Here is a 16,634-nt window from a genome sequence, read left to right on the forward strand (position 1 = left end):
AAAATCTGAGTTTCTGGGCATCTTTTCTTTTAAATAAGGTTTGTTACATCCAAGATGCTAATTCTGCAAATGGATGTAGCCTTGCAGGGAGGGCTCTAACCCAGGCCAGCTGTATCTGCTCTGCAATATGACACAGATATAGATAGCGAAGGCAGCACCAGCATCAGCGCAGTATGGTGTGCTGGAGAGATGCTGGATCTGCCAGTGCTGTGCTGTGACGTGTTGCTTTCCCAGAGTGCCTAGAGCTGGCTCCAGTAGAGTACTGTGCTGGGTGTACTGCGCCTCACTCCAATATTTCTCCCCTTCCTTTGTACTTGCATTTTGTTTAACACTTTCCTTTCTTCCCCTTCACTGATACGCTCATCCTGCTGTCCTTCTCCAACACAAAGTACTTTTTCTCAGTACTAGTAGTAGTTACTCAATAATAGCTTTTTAAAATTTCATCATACAGTCTGTGTTGTAACTGTGGTACAGATGGGTGAGGAAAGAGAGGAGAGAGTCGTAGCACCCAAGGGAGAAGGTGCACACCCAGTAGCTACACAAGTTTGGTGTGCCTTGCCTTCATGAAGGAGTTGTAAACCTGATCCACTTGTGGGTTATCATTTTACCTCCCATGGACCGCTAAAGTCTAACACATATCTAAACGTCCTACAGACATCAGTTTAAGGTTAGAAAAGACAGATCAGCATGTTGCAGAAAGTAAATGCATAGAAGTAAAAAAATCCAAGTGTTGACAAATGTATGGTTTTTGTTAGAAATCAGCAGAGGTGCATGCAAATAAAATTCATCCACCCTATCAGAATTATTAGAAAAAGCTCTGTTCTGGATCTATAGTTCAGTCTCATCCCAAGTTTTGAGATTTTGGCCTGTGGAATAGAGGGTGGTTTGGCAGAACAAAGAATCTGTTTACTCCCCTTTTCCCAGCTCTTGTTAAGCAAATCTGAATTATCCTGCATTTAACAATTAGGAACGACATAATAAGCATGTATGTATTTAACAAAATCCTAATTAAAAATAAAAACATGAAGTTAATACTTACATCCTTTATTGTTCTTACATACTGCAGGGCAGAAATCAAGCAAAGAAATAAAACTGAATGCAACAGACCTCTGCCTTCAGCTAAAATTGGGATTATTAATGCATGCAGACAGGTCAAATACTGTTTGTGGTTTCACATCAGTTTCTTCTGTTTTACTTCCATATTTTTGAGAGCTTCCCTTAGGTAAGGAACACATCTGTTTATGTCTGAAAACAATAGATACGCTTATGCTGGAATGTGGAGGAGGTTTCTCCTCACAAAACAAGCACAGCACTCTCCTGGCAGGCTTGCCAGAGGGCACAACATAACTAAGAATATGAACTGCTCCACTTACCATCTCTATACAAACACAAGATTTCTCTCCAGACATGCCCTTGATGATACCAGGAGAATGTATCTGAAGCTAACACTGGAATATTCCCATTTAATTCCTGACACTGGGATAACCTATCCATCAAACTCACAAAAGCAAGTTACTTCCAGTGTAGTATTATTCAGATTATTACAGTGCAAAACCCAATAATAAAAAAAAGGCCAATGTGCCATATCAGCAAGAAACTTATGCATGAACAGAGAAAAATGCTGGCCACCCTACAGTCAGAGAGTTTTTGTTCTCATTTTTAGTGAAATTAATATTTAACCTTAAATGTCCACAATTATTCATGCAATTAAAGATGTAGTCTAATGAAATGAAATCAGGTTTGCATTAACATTTAAAAAAATATTTGGCTAGGCTTTAAAGAATCAATCATGAACAGGTTACGTGTACACTACTTGTACGAGATCAGTGTTAGAGATAGTGCTTTGGCAATGATACTTCCTTCAAGCTATGGTGAGAAGAGAAAAACACATTTTTAGTGCAGTCATTAAGTTAACATGTTTCATAATTAATAAAGAATCATGAGTCACTTTCTGGGAACAGCATTAAAGGAACTTCAGGACATAGTATTTGAAGAAAGAGAATTTGGGAGTTCCTGTGATATTGTGGAACTGCATTTTTTAATAATTCAGGCAAGTGATTTTAAGCAACTTTGGAGGGGGGATGATGATTTCTTTCAGTAAAAATTAATCACAGAAGTAAGGGATGCTAGAATCTGACAGTCAAAATGAAACATTACCAAATAATGCAAGTAAATAGCAATATCGTTCTGAGACATAAGCAAACCACAGGTTTCTGGCAAGTGTTTTCTCAAGAAAACTTGGAGTAATTACAGCAATATAAGGCACAGAGTGATCAGATTTTCTCCTGTTTAAACGATGAAGATTTAATGGTTTAGCAGGTGATACTGGTTAGAAAATTACTACTTTTATATTCATGCATGTTTATATGTATATTTACATATGTTTATAGCATTTGTTTAAGATTTCAAGTAACACAGTTATTAAGAAACCAACAGTGATGAAATCATCCTGTCTAATTCATATGCTTATTTCAGATGTAGCTTCAGCAAAAGGTTGGGGTTGTAGTCCTTACTTCCAGGACTAGTTTTGATTTTATTCAGTGATGATCTAATATAAATGCATACATAGTCCTGTCCATGGCATTTTAGTTGTGTCCCTTAGCAGGATACTTCAACCACTAGACTAGTCTCTCTTTTACCTGCTTTCCTTTTCGCCCCATGGCACCTCCATTCTCGGCAGCACAGATGAATCAGCTTTAACCACCAGAGTGGCACCTCACTTGGGCTACTACTCAGCCTTGTGGTTAGGACACAGATACTGGACCTCAGGTTCAATTCCCTCCAGTTTGAGGCATCCAGTACTACCTACTTCCTACATCAGTATCAACCTCCATCAGACTTAAGTGCATACTTGAGCATATCAAACTTCTCAGATTTTCCTGCAAGACTGATGAAGCAGCTTCCCACCCACAGGAATGCTGAAGAGGAGATCGGTGTCTGTCTCCCTCCAGGACAGCCACTGTGAGCAAACGTTCTCCAAAGCTGAAAATGTTGGGGGTGGGGGAAAGATCTGAAAATTCTGAAACTTTAAGTCTAAGAATGTCATATTCAAGGCCTGGCAGTCCCTGAAATGGATGAAGTAAAATTAAAGTTCCCAGATCTTCTTTTGGGCATCATTCAGGCAGATTCTGCTCTACTTTATTATGAAATTCCTTATTTAATCATGTCTGATAAGACGGCTAGTCCTGTTTTTATCAAGGAAGAAGAACTAGATCCTATGCCATATTTTCATGCTTCTCTAATTTACTTGAGCATTACTTCCTAACATTGCTTCAAAAGAAGGGAAAAACAGATTAGTATGTTCCCTTCATTCTTCTCCAGCCAAATTAAAATTCTTCCCTAAGACTTGTTCATCCATCAGAAGGTTAATAGTACCAACAGTACTTTTAATAAAAGCACATTTAATAAATGGTGCATTTTATTTAATAAAAACTAAAGAATTTTATACAGTAGGGGAGAAACTTTAAAGGTAAATGTAAAAGAAGGCATAACTTATCTTCTCATCTTCCTTTTCCATTCCGCTCTTTTAAAAGTCTTTCTTCCTGAAATTGTTCTCTTTGTCTCACATTCCAACTCTATTACACAAACACTCTTACTAAGCCTTTTTTTTTCTCTAGTAATCTTTTTCCCGCCCTCTAGCAGAAAGATGAAAGGCAGGTAATTTGTCTGCAGAGTCTCCAGAATGATGAGAATCAGGAGATTCTGTGCACAGAGGAAGTTCTGTGCGCACACGACTAAAGAAAACATCACAGAAATGTGTTTCTCAGTGACACAAATACTATTTGGAACAAGTCATTGATCAGGTCATATATTTAAGATATTGTGATGAGAAAGTAAGAGTCTGTATTTTACATTAAAGGAGAATGTTGCCACTGAAGGTAAAAAAATAGCAAAATGTTTTATTTTGGTTGGGAATAAGAACCCCAAAATAATGATCATGTCTTTACAATCTTCCAGAATAAAGTAATCAATCCTCAGCCTTAAGAGGAAGCTTTATGAATATATTTTGTTTTAATTAGCTATTTTGTAAATATATTCTTCCCTAATTTAGGAAGAAAATTTCAAACGTTTGTCCTCAGAGATAAAAATTTACTTTTTGAAAGCTGAACACATCCACACACTGCTTTATTGAGCCTGTTACAAAGTTTGAGGTGCAAGTTGTAGTAGACACAACGGTGCTTTTGTCTTTTGATAGAATTTCAGCCCAAAGTGTGGAAATAACTGAAGTCAGATTACTGCTGCAGGTGAATTAAATAGGTCCTGACATGAGCAACAGAAACAGACGAACCAAATGACTTTCAAGAATATATCCTTTTATCTAAAATAAGTAGTCCACCTGCTTTTTGTTTCTGTTGTTTTAAGACTGACTCTTTACCTGAAGAGAAGTTTTCTTCCCTGAAGGGGAAATATAAAGAATGGGAACCGATAACAAAAGACAACAGGCTTTACAAATGTATCCAAGGGACACAAGTGCACAGTGCCTCAGGGGGGAAATGAAAAAAAAAGAATAAATTCTTTCCAGATATTTCTAAATTGTCATCAATGACAGTCTCTCAGTATGAGGTGACATTGTTTTAACTTAATCTCTCCCCCAACAAACCTCCAAACCCCTCTGACTTAAGAAAAAATCTTTCCAGTTCCTCTGTTTTCTTTCATATCTCAGAAGGGAACCTGAGGTATAACTCAACAGGTAGGTAAAAAGAAAATTAGCAGAAACTAAAGTTTACCATTTCACTATGCAAACCAGTCTGAGACTTTCAGTGAAGCTCCTGGTGAAGCCCAGGATGTTCCCACTGACAGCTCAGTGCAGGCACCAGCCGGGACCATCTGCTGCCCACCTGTTTTTTTGCCTTTGTGCTCTTTCACTCCAGAGACAACCAGTCAATGCAGGTAATTCTGTTCACCTTGAAATAACTCAGGTTAAAGCATGGCCTAAATAACTGTGCCTATTCTGTTTCACAGGATTGAAGGAAATGCCATTCCTCCTCTTTTTTTTTTTCTTTTTTCTTTTTTTTCTCTGTCATTTCTTTTAATTTTAGTGTGTCAGGCAACATAACATCTGCACGGTATAATCAACAGGTGACTTCTCAGACATCACCTCCACTCCTTCCCACAGCTCTTCTTCCAGCCACGTCTCCTTCCCCAGTCTCTCTTCTTACACCCTAAACTCCCACTGCTGCCAGAGTGCCCTATAGTTTTTCAAAGGCTCAGTGGAATATTGCGGTGTCATTCAAGGGTTACATTCACTATACAAAACTAAACCTTATTAGCTATTTCCCTGAGAAATCCTGTGACAGGTATATGAAATACAGGTGTCTCAGATATGTGGGTTGATTTATTACATTCACAACTTTTCAAAACATAAGCATACTTCAAAAAGTGTTGGCTAAGCTTATTTTTCTTCTTTCTTCAGTGAATAATGTTAAAAAATGAAGATAAGGCAGATGACCCCTGCTTTGGTTTATGACATGAGTGATCTAAAGCAGTCTTCGCTCCCCCCCAAAAAACAGAATCTACTATTATCAAGCATTTAAAAGATGAGAGTAGATACTCGCGAGTACAACATAACACTGACAGAATTAGACCAGGTTTCTTTCTGTTATGCATGTCACAGTCTAAAGGCTCTCCTACAAAGACCTGCTTTGCCTCTGCTGCTGTGCAGTACTTTGACATGCTGGTGTAATTACACTGTGTGCCTGACTCTCATCTGGTCATTAGTTGGACAAAGTAAAACAGCTTAAAAATGAAGGTGTAAGGATCAGCTTGTGAAACAGGTAACTCCATAGTTTCAGATGAAGAATCTTAGTTTAAAAGTTTGCATGTTGATCTGGGGGGAAAGTAGAAAGCAGAAAGAAGAAACTCACTCCTCTGCAGGTGAGTTTCTCTGTCATCAAAGTATAGGTCTTAATTTAAGGACATATATTATGATACTATTTGGTAGTGCCTGAGGGCCTGTAAAGAACAAAGCCCTGTATCATTCTGTCTAGCATCTATACAAATAGAGACATGGGTTTCCTGTAAAGCTTATCAAGCAAAAAGAAAAGGGAATACCCAAGGTAGAGGAAGTGGTAAAATAATTATATATTTGAGCCGTGTGAAGACAGCACTTTCATGTTAGTTTCCTTATTGATTAGAAAGGACTAAAGTAAATAGAAAAAAAGAGTATGGAAGGATGTTGAAGGAAAACAGGTAAGAATCAAAGTGTAAAATGAAGCTGAGGAAAAAGCAGGATGGTAAAGAGCCAGTCATCACAGGACAGAGTAAGTGTAGCCAAATCCGGGAACATCATCTGAATTGCAAAGCACCTGGTTTGGTTTTCATGGATATGTCTGAAAGTTGGGCACTCTGCTACACAATCCCTGTGATTTTCCCTAAAATTTCAAGTACGAAGAGGAAGGGCACCTCGTACATCTCAATGGCTCCAGAGCTGGAGCCTCTTCTGCACTGGATTGCTCACTGGTGATGCTGGGCACGGGGGCTGTGCTTGCCTCTGTGGGACCCTTCTGAATACAGGTGGTTCCAGGTATCAAGAATATAAAAAAAAGTGATGGAAGTCAAACACACAGTAGACATGCTTCCTATATCTACAAACAAACAAATTTAGAAGGTAAAGATATGACAGAGCCTGGGTAAAACAAATTAAACTATTATTTCCTGCTGTGCCGTTCTTATTGTTTTTTACATACTATTTTATTTATGTTGTTGTTTCAACCCAGAAGGATTCTCTGAACACAATACTTAAATAAGAAATAGATAATGCACAGCAACAAGCTGACATCCGGTGTACGGTTGCCTGAAAATTCATGCAGTGAGATGATCACATACATCATAATGTGTTGCTGACTCATTGCTAGACAAGAGAAAATAATTTCTCATCTGCAAAGAGAAAGAATAGTAATCTTGAAGTCAGAGCAAATGATCTCCACCTGTGACACTGATGAAATATTGAGATGAAGCTGGCCAGGTGAAACTAGAGGTTGCAACTCCTCTGTAAAATAAAAACATCTGTCTGGAAAAGGCTGTATATTCAGACATAGGACTTTGTTTGAAGAAGATAAACAAAAGGCCAGTGTTCAGTTATGATTTCTGTAGTGGAATATAATGAGTCAAATAACCAGAGTGTATGTTGTAGCTGAAAAAAAAAACAACAGAGAGACAAAAAAGAGACGTCTTCTGTCTGAGTCTGGCATCCTTGAGAAACAAGAAGTTCCTTTTCTGAATAAGTTTCTCTTCTTAATAACTTCCTAAACTCCCAAGGTATACTTTTTATTTTGCTCCTTAACTAAGGAAGTAGAAGCCAAAAAAAGAGAAAAAATATTGCACCATATCGCAAAGGAAAGAGTATGTGTGTTTTGGAGATGTATCAGATTAGTTTGTAAAAGCAGAAACTTCGTACTTGTGAAATTTAAATGTCAGTATAAGCACTTACTATATTTGAAAGCACGTAAATGCTAAATATGTATGTTTGGGTTTGTCCATCAAAACTTAAAAGATTTTTTCTCACCATTTATCCAGAGTCAGTGAAACTTTACTTTGGTACATATTGGGGCAACCATGCACTCCCCAACTTTCTTTAGATGGGCTACCAGCATGGTGAGATAGATGGTGCCAATCACTCCCACTAACTGTGTGCAGCTTCAGCAAAAATCTTTACGGTGAATCAGTCTCCTAACTCAGAGTCTCATTTTAGTGCTGCCTTGCCATAGTTTTATTTACCTTGCCCCAGGAAGGGGGAATCCACCAGCACAGGCCCTTCTTTTCCTGTACAATCAATAGAGAGAAGGAGACATATCTGGAAACCAGGAGAGGAGAACCCAGCCTATTTACCATAGATGCTTTCCATCTCTTTGGATGCCCAGGCAATTTATGCAATCTTCTCTAATTTTAGATAGATATCTAGCCCTTCTACTGCGGGTTTAAGGAACTAAAAAAATGTTACACAAATCAATGTTTTCATGGGCCAACTGGCCTAGATTTCTTTTGACAAGGCTAAATCTATCTTCTAATGTGACTTGGCCAATGTGAAACAGTTCTTATACCTTAAATACTTTGGCAAAATTAGCACCTGGGATACTGCTGTTGATAGAAACAGAGATGGAGACTGCAGCATAAACAGGCATTCACTTTTTTATCAGGGTTCTGCTCTGTGAAGATTTAGTAACTGTAGCACATGGAAGAATTACCTGCATTTGGGAGACCTAAGCTCAGCAGTACATGAAAAGCACCTGATGAAGCTGCATTGGTGTAATCTCCAGGGTGACCGAAGTCCATGATGTACATAAAGCTATGCTGAGTAGCTGGCGGTGTATATCAAGAATCAGCGCAAGCATAGTCAGCTGGCCATAGTCAGTCTTCCTTGCTTAACCTTTGAGTCAACACAACTGCACTTATGTCCAGCAATTTCAAGCCCAGAGATGTCTGGGCCTTTACCAATAGAGAATTATGGGCTTCAGTTTTCCTTATGGTTATGGAGGCTCTATTTTAAAGTCTGATACTACAAAAATCAGAGTGGACAAGAACCTTGTATGAAATCAAGGTCAGAGTCAGTCTTGGTCTAATTGGGCCACTAGTTTATCATGTTCTCATGATACTTCTGCTGACAACAGCACAAACTGTCCTGATGTGGATTACGTTATTCTTTTGACTGCAGAACCTCAACATTCATGTACACATTTACAGGCGGCAGAAATTTTTGGAAGCTTTTGGCTTCAATTTTCACCTCTGGATCTGCAGAGAGATTTATTCACCACCATGCAATGTAATACATATGGAAGAAGAAGGTACTTAGCTCCAGTAAAGACATCAAAAGCCTCTCATTTTCTTAAAAACATTGATTTCCAAGTTGGCAGGATGCATGTACAATTTCATAAGATAGAAAGAGAGTAATAGTTAAGAACATTGTGTCCTTGCTTTGAAAGCTTTTGCTGGAAGCAAACTTTTATGATTGAATTCAACTTAGAAAGAAAAGGGTATGGAATGACCCAACAAGATCTTTCACAGTTGAATGTGCTTGTGTAATTTAAAACATGCACAAGAAAAGTCAAAAGTCAAGAAAAGTAGTGGTGGTGTTGTTCCCAAGATAATAGCCTATGCACTAATTTAAACTTACTCTTTATTGTGCCCTGGGATGGCAGCCAGAACCAGTTTTGAATTTGTTAATTTTCTTTTAACCAGAGTTAAACATTTCACAAGATGATAAAAAAGATAAATCAGTTGGAGATGAAGCATGATGCTTCTCTTCTGAGGAAATTTCTCTTGGGAGAAACGCAAGCTTTAATACAGAACATATAATGTTGTGAGTCTATAAGGCACGCTTCATTTTCATTATAGTCATTACACTGCCAGTATGTCATAGCCCTAGACAATCCTAAAGCACTTTTCTATCAGCATCATTTGCTTATTATAACTCAACTATTCTATAACCCTCAGGAGCATTGGAATGTACACAACAACCATCACGGAGGCCTGAATAGATTATATTACTAGACTATTGCTAATTCAATGCAATCACTTAATAACAGAAAACAAAACTCCAGCTAATAGAGTTGGCAATAAATATCCAAATGTTGCTGTAAATATTCACATCTAGAAATGTTCAGATGGAAAACCTGCATAATAAATTTCTTCACTTTCTGTACTAAAATTTTGCCAGGCTCCTTCTGCTGCTGCCTACTCAATGAGTGCAGTTTGTCATATAGTACTGAACAGACAAAGCCAGTGGAGGGTGAAGCTTCTGACAGGGTGGATCTAGTTGCTCTCCAATTCAAACTGGTGTGTCAAGGCACCAGAGCCTAGACCTTCACGTGGTCCAGGTCCTGTTGAATGAACTCCCACAGGAATTAAAAATCAATACATAATAAACTTTATGTGTATCTTTATAGTAAATCTTTTAATTTATGTAATTAAATGCATTCAAAAGTGACAGTCTGAACTCTGGTATTGCTTTTGCAACTTCCGTTTATAACAATTTCAAACTAATACTGATGATAATGACTATACATGCACATAATGAACCCATGTATGTACATGTATACGCACACAGACACACACTCTCTCTCTAAGGAGATAATCTTGTTCCCTTTAACAGCCTGATATTTCTTACTTTAACTTGTGGCATCATGTCTTAAGTTTGGGGGAGCTCCCAGTTACTCAAATTAGCGTATGTTATCACTTTATTTTGATTAGTTATCAAAATCCATATATTTATTTACAGTAAAAGATACTGTAGTTCATTTTCGAGCACAGTGTGTAGTACAGCATGTGCTTACAGGGCATGAGTTCTTGTAAATTTTGTGAGCGAAATCCAGACCTCCCTGAACTGTGCTGAACTTCGTGGTTCTGCTGCTGGCCACTGAGAGTTCATACTTCTACCCTCATCCTCTCTCTTGTTGTACAAAGAACCTGGACACCCTTTAACTCTAAATGTCATTAGCTGAAAGAAACAGTAAGTGCTGGTTGTTGAAGCTTCCTGTTTTCACAGTGTTAGGAGATCTAATAACGATGTAACTCTTACCACACACTTGTGAATGCTGTGAAGTGTTCACCTTCTTCCATCATCTTAAAACTATCATAACTTTAGAATCTGGAAATAAAAGCCAAAAATCAGAAGGAGAACTCTCTTAATGATTCATTGGTGATTCAGCGTATGTCATTTACCCTCTATTTGTTACCAAGGGAACCTGACACCCACTTCCTACCACATAATCGCTACAACCAAAACAGTGTCAAGCCACAGTATTACCTTGCTGCTGTTTATGACTGATAAATGCCAACTTCTTGTAAAAAATAACTGTGTAAAATAGGCTTTCTTAATATCATTAAGTTCTATGGCTTAGAGCTATCAGTGGCCAGCTAGAAATCACACCAGAAAAGAATGATATGATCTGCAGCGTCCAATCTGTCTTCTGCAAAACTGTTAAATTGGTTCTGCAAAGTGATTTAAAATATAGTACAACCTGAATCTTGAATTGTGTAAGGGGGTTGATGGGTTTTTATTGAAATATTTTCTTGACTTCTGAAACCATTTCAACAAGAAATAAGCTAAAATTGGAGGTACTCGAAAGTGGTTTTCTGGTTTGTAAAAAATATTCTGGGTTTTTTGGTTTTATATTTTTAATGTGGTTTACATCCAAAATAGATTAAATCAATCTTTTTCAACATTTTCAATGAATTGTAAACTTCCCTTATCTTATTCAATGCCGGTGAGACTGGTGTTCTTGTCGCCCCATATGTCTGTTCTGAGGATAGGGAAATGAAATGGCATCCAATATACTTTAACTGATTTTTTTTTAGGCTCAAACAACTGCTCTCCAAAGAAAACATCTTGCTGGTCCTATACTTTCTGACTTTAAAATCAGTTTAGCTGAAATGATTTCAAAATTCTTTAGAAAGTCCCACATATACTTTAGACTGACCTGTAGAATTACGCAGTGATCTCCTTTGCCTTCTTCAGACGGGTCTCTGTCTTTCACTGTAGAAGAAAAAGAAAGGTTGAAGAAAAGGAGTTTCTTAATAAACAATAAAAAAGTTTATTTTATGTACCATAGTATTTACCTTATCATAGTATTGCAAGATTTCTTGGGTAGTTTGCCTATTAGAGATCCTGTTCTCACTGAGGGCTGAGTTTTGCGAATTGCTGGATAGATCTGCATTGGGAGCATTTCCTTGTCACACACAGAAAATTGGTCGTGAAACCTCTTTTTGTATCAGCACAGGATGAATTCAAGAAAAGCATGGGAGAGAGAGAAAGCTCTGCACCCTACTGGGAAGGGCACTTATTCCAGACTTGGAGTTTAGAAATTCTACACTGAAAGTCCATACTTCTTTTCAATTCAGAGAGACCAGAGACAAAATCTTTGCTTCAAGCCAATCAGAAAAGTAATTTAAACCTATGTCTTCTACCAACAGAGTACAACCTACTCCCCAGGCTAATCTATGCTCCGAGGCATACCTTCACTAGAAATTCTTCTTCTCCTCAACCATTTTTTCATTTCTCTTTGCCAAACCAAAACTTTTTGGTTTTTACTAAGTTGGGTTTTGGCAGAAAGAAGTCTTGGCACACCCAATTCAGTGTTAAACATGGTGGCTTTGGTCCAGCAAAGCACTTACATTCTTAACTCTAAGCAAAGACTTAGCTCTCGTTGTTCCAGCTACTTGAAATTATACAGAGTGTTCATTCAACGTCAGGGCTGGAATAAGATAGGAACTTAATAAGAATACATTCTAATGCAAACACCCTGCTATGGTTCAAAATAACCATTAATAACATGTTCTAGGAGTTCATTAACGTTACAGTGTTTTGATTTAATTTGTCAAAAACAATTAGAAAATGACTGGAAAAATATTTTTTGAACTTTCTATTTATAGTTTGTCTCGTTCCTCAAGAGCTACAAATTAAAAGTTCCCTAAACTACTATCAAAGCCTAGTACTCATGGAAAGAATAATTCTGTAGTACAAGAAGTATGGAGATGGAGTATAATCCCATTTTATGTATGTTTTCTTTTTAATACCATATTGTACAGTATCTTTTTGCAATATGAAAAGTAAATATACCTAAACATACAGGTATTTAGAAGAGCTAAAATTGCATTTTAATAAGAAGCTGTACACATCTGTAACTGTTAAATATATGAAAATACAAATGAGGGCCATGTGAGGACCAGTGATATTTATTTCTGTCTTCCCAAAAGTGTGTGAATAAAATTTGCTTGCAATCATATCTATGCTTATACATATATATATAAATAGCTAGAAAGAGATTTCAGCAAAAGGTTTCAATGCCTACATTCAGTGTTTTTAATCAGAGAAAATATGACTCTCCTATCTTTTTTGAAATTTAAATTCACTTGAGATAAAAAGCATAATAAACAAGAATAACAAACAATGGTGGGTGTATAGATAGTAAGATAATAAGCAAGAATAGATAGATAATAAACAAAAAAAAATTCTTTTAAGCTTAACATTTGTTGTTAGACTCTCCGCAGTGTGAGAAAAAGTTAGCAGATGATCAGGTTATATTCTTCAGGCCACAACATAGTCTCTTTCTGGGGCCAGAAATTTTTATTTACTGGCTTTTTCACTGCAATGCATAGTTGGTTAGGTAAGGGCCAATGACTGAAGCTCAAGTCCACTTCCAAGGTACCGATGCAGAACATCTCGCTCCCCACAACTTGTCTTTCCATGGTCTACTGCACACACTAGTATACTCCTTTAACTTATCAGGAAACCAAGGCAAAGAGAGGTTATTTGCCCAGCCCCAGAGTAGATTAAAAGAACCCATGGGAAGAATGGAGAGCCAGTGGCTCTCAGCCAGCCTTTGGCTGCCATGTCCAGGACCCTGGGGCTTCTGCTAGGTGGGTGCTGACAACCAGAGAAGAGTGTATGGCACACCAGCAAGGGCCTTATGTGATAGACCTGGAGGCAAGGTTGGAGCAGAGCCCTGTGTCTTTAGTGACTTGGAGAGAAATGCAGTGAGGAAATATAGACTTCAAAGACCCATTACAGTGCCAAACAAGCAAAAAGGAACCTAATTATAACTGTGAATGTGGCCAGCAGGGTCAGTGGCCCAGTTGGAAGCCAAGCTCTCTTTGCTTCATGTTCAAGTTCCCCTAAGTCAAATGTTAAGCATATTTTAGATGGTAACTGTTTCTTAACACAATTTTAAGTTTTAACTAGTTCATGTGAAATCAACAATAAAACTTCTATTGACTTCAGTGAGCCCAGGACTTGTCTGTAATCCAGGACCTGAGAACATTTCTTACATTAGATAGGGACTGCATTTGATCTCAGGTTACTTGTAAACTTTTCTTGTTGATTTCTTCTGAAGGAAGGGATTTGCACCCATAGGAAAAAGGATAATACTGTGTCTAGTAGTTCTGGGAGAATAGACCGCACTCTTCTGAGCCTTCTCAATAATATTTTCATGCCCAGAAGGGAAGCTGAATAGCACACTCCTGTTGTGAAACTTTCATTCACTTACCTCTAGAAAGAATGCCTTGGGTTTTTTTTTCCACTTTCCAAGCATTAAGTATCATAAGCTCAACTTAAAAATACAAAATAATGTATTTCTTGTACTCTGAGCTAAGGAAAATTTTCTGAGTTAAAGAAAATTTAGAGATACAACATTAATGATGTGACATTTGTCTCAATACTGTAAGCTGCTCGTAAGCTGCTCCTATGTTTAAGAGATTTTAAGCATGTGGTTGACATTAAAGTGCCCTTATTATCTTGTAATACCCTTCTCTACACCCAACTTTTTTTGGTGGTCAGGCTGGGTAAAGATTATTAAAATTTTAATACATATTCTTTTCTTTTCTACAGAAATACCTGGTGGCTGCAGTCAGACATAGCAGCCCTTCATCTGACCTTTTTTCTTGAAAGAAGCGGTCTATCCTTGGTCCCTCGGTATCTTCTCAAATCCTCTTTTGCAGGAACAGTTACTTTTAGATTCTACTTATGCAGCCTTGTCAATTCAACAACAAGCTGCACCACCACTGAAAAGAGGAGGGCTGATGCCCTTCTATGTGCCAGCTCTAGTCTTCAGGTGGCTGCTCCAGGAACTAGATCAGGGATTTGGTCTGCCTGAAAAGTGATCTGGTGAAAGCAAAGACAAAACAAATCCAGCAACCTGCACTGTGGCTGGGTGAAAGTAGCTGTACAGCTGCAATCATAGCAGAGTTGGTGTTGACTGAAATGCAGGGCAGCCTTGAAGCTTTCCTAAAATAGCCTGAGGTCCAATCTACCACCCAGCCAGAAAACACCTCTGGCTTCAGCCTTGCACAGAGCACCACAACAGGGGCCCAAAGGGAATGGATGGCTTTTTGTCTGGATTGCTAGGCGGATAGCCATCTGTCTCAGCGTGGAAGCACATGATATTGTTGTTGGAGGCATTCAGGTTGCTACCTACTACAGATCTCCACTTTTACAGATAGAAATGTTTGCTAACTTTGAAATGGTTCAGATGATTGTGAATAACACCCTTTTCTCTCCCTGCTCCATTTTCACCCCCAAAAGGAGAAGAAAAACAAAACAACAGCCAGGGATTTTCAAGGTTTCCCAAGAAAAAGTTACGTTGTATTGTGCGTTCTTATGTAATCACGGTTGAAATTAATGGTTTTTTTTTTCCTTGGGTTACTAAATCCATGCTTTGAACTCCTAGTGTTGGTATGCATTAAAGTCAGAAAAATATCAAAAGTTCAATGCTCAAAGGCATGTCTCCCTTTTTAGGCAGTGCTCAGGTCTTGAACTGTGGAAGAAAAAAATCTTTATTTTCCTAATACTGCTGTGACTACATCTGCAGCTGTCAGGAGATCTATATCCAATAGCCTAAAAGGCATTCTGAGATGAGTTAGATTCAATTTTTAATGTGAAAGAAATAGCTTAGTCCATTTTATTAATTCCATTTCACCTCCATACACATTCTCCTCTTCTCTTACATAACCAAAAAGACTGTTGGCACTGTCTGCAACATCATTTCTGACACAGCATATGGACTCTTGTTATAGAACAGTGTGTGGAATATATTTTCTTTGTACTTCTTTAGTGTCTTAGGCCAGAGCTCACTAAAATGATTCAAAAACATCAACTAAAGCAACACATACTAGAACAAGGAGATATTTATGGGCTGCTTTACTCAATGCTAGATGATAGAAAAATGTAAAAAAAAAAAAAATCAGTAGCTATAAGCCACTTAATGTTTTGATCCAAGCATTATTTTTTCCTGGATGTGGCTGAAATCACTGCTTTTGCAGAATGTATCATGTGTTGTATACATAACAATATATACTTTTTTCTGCATGCTACTCATTCTAGAAGACAGCTATAAGAAGCCACTGTTTTGTTTTCAAATAATCTTTTCCAAGGAAACTTTTTTTTTTTTAACGTAGAAATCTATTTTAAGAAGAAATCTGTTGGGTTTTTCTCAGTTTTTTCTGCCCTTTTTTATAAAAAGATATGTTATCAGAGAATCTTCAGTTATCATAAGTGATGAGCACATGACTTTTATACCTTATCTGAAAAAGGGCTTCTCCAATAATGTAAAGATTCTCAGCACTATAATACTGAGGGAGGGGGTTAAGTCATTCTCGGAGTAAAATGCTTTTCACAGAGGGTCACTGTCAAACATTTTGCAGTCATTTATTTTTTCCTGATGTCACCCTGCTTTATATTAAACTAATAAAATGCTTGTTTGGTGGTGATACATGATCTTAGCATAATGTAGCTGGATACAGACCAGCCACTTTGATTGCTAACAGAATTGCCATGTGAATGTGGCTTGGCCACGTGCAGTTACTGATTGAATGGTTGGATACTCTGATAGTGTGGCCACTAGATCTGATTGATTCTTTTAGACTGAAACCTTTAGTTGAAAAAATGAGGGCTTGCCAGTAGTGAAATTTTTCACCAGAAAGATTTTTATCTTTCCAGAAATATTTAGATTTTTTATCTCATAATTTAATTTTATATAATATTTTTAAGTCCAATGTAAAATTACATTTACTTTTAACAATATGTAAAGCGATGCCTTGAGTTGCATTTTACATTTCGATCATCTTTGCAAAACCCGAACATTCTTGTTATAGAAATAAAATATAGAGGTGAAATGTACAAATAATCTTTATCTCTTAAAAGTCTC

The sequence above is a fragment of the Harpia harpyja genome, chromosome 1 (genome assembly GCF_026419915.1).
Source record: "Harpia harpyja isolate bHarHar1 chromosome 1, bHarHar1 primary haplotype, whole genome shotgun sequence".
Taxonomy (NCBI): domain Eukaryota; kingdom Metazoa; phylum Chordata; class Aves; order Accipitriformes; family Accipitridae; genus Harpia; species Harpia harpyja.